Source organism: Crinia signifera, chromosome 3 (assembly GCF_055691185.1).
Source record: "Crinia signifera chromosome 3, ASM5569118v1, whole genome shotgun sequence".
NCBI lineage: Eukaryota > Metazoa > Chordata > Amphibia > Anura > Myobatrachidae > Crinia > Crinia signifera.
The window spans coordinates 52,225,913-52,233,830 of NC_139219.1; the positions used below are offsets into that span (position 1 = coordinate 52,225,913).

Consider the following 7,918-nt stretch of genomic DNA (forward strand, 5'->3'; position numbering starts at 1 on the left):
GGGCTAAAGATGCAAATTTTACCATTAAGCCCCACCCCCTCCCAGAGAGGCGACTTTAAAAATAGGTAACCCTGCATTTAAGTGGGGTGTAATTTTGGGCCACATTGGCTGTCAGTTGCTTTTCTGTCTTCCCCCTACATTCTCCTGCACTTCGCTCCACCCACCCTCTACCTCTCTCCTTGTGATAAAGTACACAGGCTGGATTTAAAAAATAATGGTTAGAAGCTGATTAGTTGGTGGGTTACCACTCTCCACTTTATCACTTTTCAAGGCTTTGTACATCTGGCCCTCCAATTGTGTGCAGCAATTTTTCCCAATTCTGATAGAAGCAAGACGATAAGACCTTGCTTATTGGAATAAATTATTAAAAACATATTTATTAGTTTCTCTATCTATTTCTAATTTCTTGTAGCTGCTATTTCGCATGTACTGTATCAACAATCACATCCAAGCACAGGGGCTGCAAAAGGTGCTTAAGTGAAGGGATCCTAAATGTGATCGACAACCATGCATGCATAGGCAGCTATTGGCAGGGAGGATCCTGCAGATCCTGGGCAGCAGGAGCCGGGCAGTCGCCGAAGCTGAGTGCGGAGCTGATCCGGCAAGAGGGAGCACAGGCAGTGATCTTTCTCAAGGCCCCCACTCTCTCCTCATAAAGTACAAGCACTTTGGGGTTTATTCTGGTTCGGGCGGCTGGGCCGTAAGCGTACGTTCCGGGTTTTTTTTTTATCTTCGCATGCGTACCTTCCGCAATGCGCAGGCGCGACGACTCCACAACGCTCACGGACGGTTCTTTCCGTGTGAAAAAACCTGTCCGCAAGAGTACGGTCATTGTGGGCGGCATAGGGGCGTGTTGAGGGGAGTGGCCGAAATAATGAGGAAAACTGGGCATAAACATGGGCGTACACGGGGGTGTGCACAAAAAATGTACGCTGCTACAACCGCTCGATCGGCAAAAGCAACGTGCATTTCGGACACAAAACAGGCGGCCGCCACGCCACCTCCAGACCACCCCTACAGATACCGCATGAGAGCGGATGCCTGGGTCTGCTAATTAACGCTGATTACTACTCAAACACATACACCTGAATGTAATAAGCAATGCTGCAGTCTATTAAGTCCAAACCATTATTTCACTACCTGCAAGCCACACACAGCACTCAAACACATTGGAAGCTTATCTTTCTACACTTCTCTACATGTAAAGGTTGGTTTCATTTTAGTTAAGATTCTTTTTAAGACCTGCTTATATATGCCAAGGTAGTTATTTGGTAACCATTTACACACATTCAGAAAGTGTTTTCATAATCATATACTTTAAACAGCAGCACACTCAATCTACACAAGTCGACATGTGTCAACGTTTTCACTCGAACGTTTTCATTTTTCATTTTGATAAAAATACATAAAACAATAATTGAATAACAATTAGAATAAATCATTTAATTGTCTTAATCATAGTTGAAAGGCTAGATTATGAGGGCCATATATGTGAAGGGTATGCCAGCGTGCACGGACGTACGCTAACTCTCACGATCGGTGACATATGCTGAGTTTTCCATTGAAAACAGGCGAGACCCGTCCGTGCACGGTGGCGAACGCTCAGATAGCCGTAAGATGTTGGTGTGAAAACGGAGTCCCGTCCGTAAACCGTGGCGTACGCTCTGTTGTATGCCAGTTGTCGGTGTATAAGCGGTGATCCGTCCGTGTACGGTGGCGTACGCTCAAGTGTACGCCACTCCCCTTTGTTGGTGTTTGTGGCTGTCCGTATGCGGATGTATTGTGGGTGGACTTTCGCTCAACATCCGCGTACGGTAAACGTACGCTGATACGGAACGTACGTACGTTTGGCCGCCGCAACCAGAATAAGGCCCTTTGTGAGAAGAGAGTGGGGGCTTTGAGAAAGGTCTGGAGGTAATATTGGTATGTTGTAATAATCTTACTCTGCACGCAGAAGACCAGTGAGTGTCCTCTTATTTTTTTCTAATTATGCGGTTATACAGGATTTTCTGGATACCTGAGCTGACACCCCAGCAATCAGGATGATGAAGAAGTAATTAAACTTCGAAAACGTTCGATCCAGCTCTGCCTGTTTTGCCTTATTGAATAGCCTCCGGGTGCCGCTCATTACTTTCCTATCATTGGATACTGCGGTATCGTTCAGCTTGGCACCGGAGCAATTGTTTATGTGTTTGGAAGTGCTGCCCTATCTATACGACTGCACGACTTTGCTATGCTGTCACTTTGCACTTATCAGCTGTCCTGATGAAGGAGCGCCAGCTCCGAAACCGTTGACGTACAGGCTGAGTTGTTGATTTTCTCACTATGGCCCTTATTCTGATCGGTGCGTACTTTCCCGTATTCTTTCGGATCGCGTTTTTTAGCCGTCTGCGCATGCATGGGGAACGCTATGCGCATGTGCCACGTATGGTCTCCGTACTTGTTCTCACTAATACCGTACAGAAATGTGCACCGCAATCACTCGGGCAATATGGGAGTGTTATGGGCGTCTTTCGGAATGACACAGGGGCATACTTTCAAAGTGGGCTAAACTGGGCGGAAACATGGGCGGACACGGGGGAGTACACTTATTTTGGTAGGCGTGCATTCGGATAGCACACCGAATGCACGCGAACAAAAAGGGAAGAAATGTGCGGTGTCCAAAAGGCAAGTATTGCTTTGCGGACACCACTCGGTCATGCGCTAGGCAATCGGAACGCCTAATCAGGACGGACGCACCTCAACCAATGTCAGCTGAACACAATACAATCACCTAATTTACTCATTACTTGTTAATTACACGCTTCTCACTGCTTCAATTGAAACCATTGCACCTTAAATGGACCATTACTAAACACACACATATATGTTGCACTTTTCACACACTTTTACACTGCAAATAATGAACACAACTTAATATTAATAATACTAATACACATGTCACTTCTGCATGTATCAATTAATCCAGACATTTGGGGGACAAAACTAACATTTATTAAATGAACTTAGAAAATAATGTCGAAACCATCACAAAATAAATGGTACCATAGCAGGACTAAAAGTAAATAATATATAATAAATAGCCACAGCAGAATCATTAGGAACACATCAGGTGGCTTCACAACAAAAGTAGAGCACCAACACTTCAAGTACAGCACACAGTAATGCTAGCCGAAACAGGGCAACAGGGGAACCAAACATGACATTTGAAGCGAGGGCAAATGTGGTGACCCTCGCCACGGAATTTGACACAGGATGCTGACACACACAGCTCAATGGAAGATTTGGGAAGACATAAGGGTGGAGATTAATGGGGACACAAGTTCATTTGCGGGCACGTTTGCCCCTGGCAGGCTCCTTGCCACGTGCAGCAGCTCTTCGGCCTCGTCCACGGCCACAGTCAGATGGTGGGTCACGTGGAGCACATGCTGGGGAGGGTGTGAATCTTCTTCCCCCTCTGGCAGCAGGGAGTGATGATGGTGGTAATGCACCAGAAACGGGTGACATTAGGACCCTATTGGTGGTAACTAGCTCCACCATAAGTTCATTATGGCGGAGGAGGAGTTCATTTTGCCGCAGGGCTTGATCAGCCAGCACCTGCAGGCTAGCAGCAATAGATTGCTGGCTGGCACTCATAGCCTGCAGGCTCGCAGCAATAGATTGCTGGCTGGCACTCATAGGCTGCAGGCTCGCAGCAATACACTGCTGGCTGGTGGTCAAACCCTGCAGCACCTCCTCGGCCCTACGCACCCGCTCTGATGCCGACTCTCCCTGCTGCACAATACTTTCAAGCACATGCCCCCACGTGGCCAATTCAGCCGCGGACATTGGCGGCTGCTGCTGCACGGGCCTGCTACTGGGGCCAGGTGGCACAGACTCCACAACCTCCTCAAGAGATTGTTGACCATGCGGTGGGGATGCTGCTGAACGAGAAAATAGCTATTACCACACATTCCATGCAAAATTCCAAACATCTACTTATGGCCTGGCAAATAATTACCTTCAAGCGTAGAAGCCATCACTTCCGCTGGGGACTCGCTGTCTATGGTGCTCACCCCCCGGACCTCCTCCACTGCAATGCAGCACTGTGCCATCTCTTCCAGGGGGGTGAGCTGCAGCTTTGATGGCATGGGGCCAGCCCCAGAGGTGTGGCTGTGTTCCCACCTCTGGGTCAATTTCTTTTTGAGGTTCCCTTTGAAGTCGTGCCACCTGCAATCAAAGTGTACATATTAATACATGTCACTTCTCATGTTTGCTGTAGCACCCATTGCAATCTGAAACATAATACAACATGTGCCTCCTGACACCAAACTTAGATTATATTCATTTTGAAACACAACCCTTAGAAGATACAATCACACTCACCCTACAATAACTATCAATTCAATGACATGGCAAACATGTCTGTGCCTCCAAGCAACGTGACCACCCATTGACCAACTCCATCTAATATTGAATGTAAACATTACTGGACTTGTACTGCTCAAATGTAACACACATGAACTTGCCTCTTCTTAACGTGCTCCGCCTCACGAACTTGTGGAGCCACCGCATTAATCTCCGCCGTTATCTCCTCCCAGATCTTCCATCTCCTTGTGTGTGTCAACTTTTGTGGTGGGCACTCGATCAAATCCCGTGCCCGGGTCACCAGGATGGCAAGCTCCTGCGCTTCATATGCCATGTTTCTGGTGGTTGGTTCCTCTGTTGCCTGATTGCGGCCACGGCCACGACCACTGGCACCGCCACTGCCACTGGCACTGCCACTGGCACCGCCACTGCCACTGGCACTGCCACGGCCACTGGCACCGCCACGGCCACGGCCACCGGTTGCTGTACTTGAAGTGCTGGCCAGGCTACTCTGTTGGGAAGCCACCTGCTGTGTTCCCAATGATTCTGCTGAGGATGGTCCAGCTGCCGAATGGCGTGATGTTGATGGCCCATCTGGCTGCTGTTCCCCCAATGGCTGGTCTGGGTTGAGGGGGACATAGGTGGTGTTGGCCTCCATGCGGGCCAAGAGGTTCTGCACCACCTGTTCTTCCTCTGACTGTGAGCCAGCCATCTTTGCAACAACTGTTTGCCTTTCTAGCACAACTTTAATACTATTTCTGTAATTGGCGTTAATCAGCTACAACCTGCGTTCCGTACGGCCGCGTTCCGTACGGCCGCGTCAACCGTGCGGCGCGTAGGCCACACCCCTTGCTGTGGAAAATTATTTAAAAAAAACCTGGCAAACTGAGTAAGTCTGATTGAGTATGTAAATGCAGATTTGACCACCAATGACCAAATAAAACTGAGGTCACACATGAAATGTATATTTGAATGTACATCTGTACTGTGCACTTGTTTGGTATGTAGTACAACTGACAATACCCATTCCATATGTAAATCCAGTCCACCACTTAAGCACAAGTAATCAGTGCTAGCATCCAAATCACATGTGAAAGCACTCCAAATTCAGCCTGGATGCTAGCTACTTTTCATTCCACCTCTCTAGTATGGCCCAGTAGAAGGTAAGTGTACATATGGCAGCATGGCCTAATTTTGGGAAAAGGTCTGGCACTATTTGCTATGTTTCTGCTGCATAGCTTTCATTATAAAATAGCTGTTTAGTACCTTGTTGAGTTAGGTGTAAGTGTCTAGTGATGCAGACTATTTCACCTGTTGCTTAGACCCATGTTTGGTGAATGTAATAGATTATATATAATGGGTTACCATCTTATTGTACAGTGTCTGTTTAGGAGATAGTAAGTAATGGCATGGTGTGCTAAACTATGCACAGGTACAGCGATGCAATGGGATAGCCGTCTGTCCTGGCGCATCCACGCTGTTAATGTCAAAATGAACAATAAAGTTAATACCAAATATCACTCTGATCAACCAATGACAGGACATGATTGTTTGGATTGTGCCATTGCTAATATGGCGGCCTATGGGAGAGCAGCACCCTTCTCTGCCGCGGAGCTGAGGGCACTGGTCTCCGTTATGGAGACCAGGCTGGGGCGTGCGGGGCCCTTCATTACAAATAGGGAGAAGCGCCTTGCGTATGCGGCTGCCCGCAGGCGCATATTCGCGCGCACCCAGGTGCGCAGGACCATCGCCCAGCTGGAGCGGCGATGGTCTGATCTGAGGCGCCGTCAGCCAGAACAGCTCCAGGAAATAAGGGCCAGCATAGCACGATGTAAGTGTTTACACATTAAATGGCCAATTGTACATTAATGCTTACATGACCTTTTTTGTCCCAATAAGGTAACCTGGTTCATCATGAGTTAACCATGACATACTCTATCTGTGTGGTACCTCATGTTAGACATGCTGTAATGTGTGTGTAATATGTTATTTTTTGGAATGCAGGATGAATGAGCAATTCATGTGACTTATTTAACACTCTGCATTTTGATTTCCCTTACAGCACGTGACCGTGCAAGACGGGCCCGTGAAGAGGCCCAGGAGGTGGAGGCCCCCCCTGAAGAAGTGGCCGAGGAGGAGGCCACAGAAGTGGGAGAGGAGGAGGCCACAGAAGTGGGAGAGGAGGAGGCCGCAGAAGTGGCCGAAGAGGAGGCCGCAGAAGTGGCCCAGGAGGAGGCCATAGAAATTGCGGAGGCCCCAGAAGTGGGCGAGGAGGAGGCCACAGAAGTGCCAGATGAGGAGGTGGCCGAGGAGTTGGTGGAAGAGGAGGAGCCATGCGAGGTGGTGGAGGAAGCAGTAATTGGTAGGTCAACATAAGGCATCATTAATAATTGGTGGTAGTACTATTTGTTAGGTACCACTGGTGAATCTAGTGTGTTTTACTCAATTAATATTTAATAAACTAAAGTGGGTTACAACAGACACACTTAGGGGTTAGAGGCCCAAGCTGCAAAGGTAGAATCTAGAGCCTCAGGTAGGTGATGCGTTTTGGTTTATGGAGGGCCTTTCTATTTGTTTGGTGTAAGGAAGCGGCTTAGTGCAGCAGCTTCACCTATCTGGCAATGTGACTATGAATCCGGAAGTAAGGGGTAGATGGACTAGGCTAGCCTTTAAATGTGGTATCCATCCATCCATCCAGCCATGTTTCTATCTATCATGCAGTTTAGCTATTAAGCAGTGACATGCAGGTATATATGTATGGCAAAATGTGGCATGTTGTATTGGATGTAGCTTTGGAGTAGATTGGTGAGTGCTTGTGGGTGTGTGTGTCTGTGTGTGTGTGTGTGTGTGTATGTGTGGGTGGGTGGGTGTGTGGGGGCCTATTTTTAATTTTACAAATACAAACAGTGGGGCAGATGTATTAAGCCTGGAGAAGAGATAAACTGGAGATAAAGTGGATATAACTTGGAAGAGTTAACGCACCAGCCAATCAGCTGTGTTTGAAATATGACAGTTGGGATCTGATTGGCTGGTGCATTATCTTCTTCCACTTTATCTCCAGTTTATCTCTTCACCAGGCTTAATACATCTGCCCCAGTATTGGCTATGTAATTGTTTTTATGTATGAATTCTCATGCTGTAGGTACTTAAGATTGACTGTACAAGGTCAACCTGAATAGCATAATTAATGTTGTTCCCCCTTTAACATGCCCACAGATCCACAGAGGCAAGCCGCCAGATTAAGAGGGGCCCTACTCAGGCTGCGGCAGCTCCTTATTGAGATGGTCGCAGAGGTGGAGGCTGTATGTGACCTGCTTGTTTGAATTTTTTTTAGTGTTTTTTACTCTGTTGTAAATTAATAATAAATATTGGTGTTGACAGTTCAAAGTGGTATGTGTGTTATTATTTTATTTAACAGTATAAATATAACTATAAATATATATATTTAAATAATGGTGTTTAGTTATATAAGGTGCAAAATGTATATACATATTCATAGATAACACATGGGCGTAAATTGGAATGAAAAAACGTTGTGCACTTAGCATGATGAACGGGTTAATGTAAAGTG

General features: G+C 46.9%; 1 long non-coding RNA gene across 1 annotated transcript; it reads left to right on the top strand.

The window, feature by feature from the left end:
* Window positions 1–5,488: 5,488 nt before the first annotated feature.
* LOC146062486 (uncharacterized) lies at window positions 5,489–7,713 on the top strand. Its single transcript, XR_014471353.1, has 3 exons — window positions 5,489–5,510; window positions 6,410–6,709; window positions 7,564–7,713. It is a non-coding gene; the product is annotated as an uncharacterized LOC146062486 (long non-coding RNA).
* The last annotated feature ends 205 nt before the right edge of the window (window positions 7,714–7,918 follow it).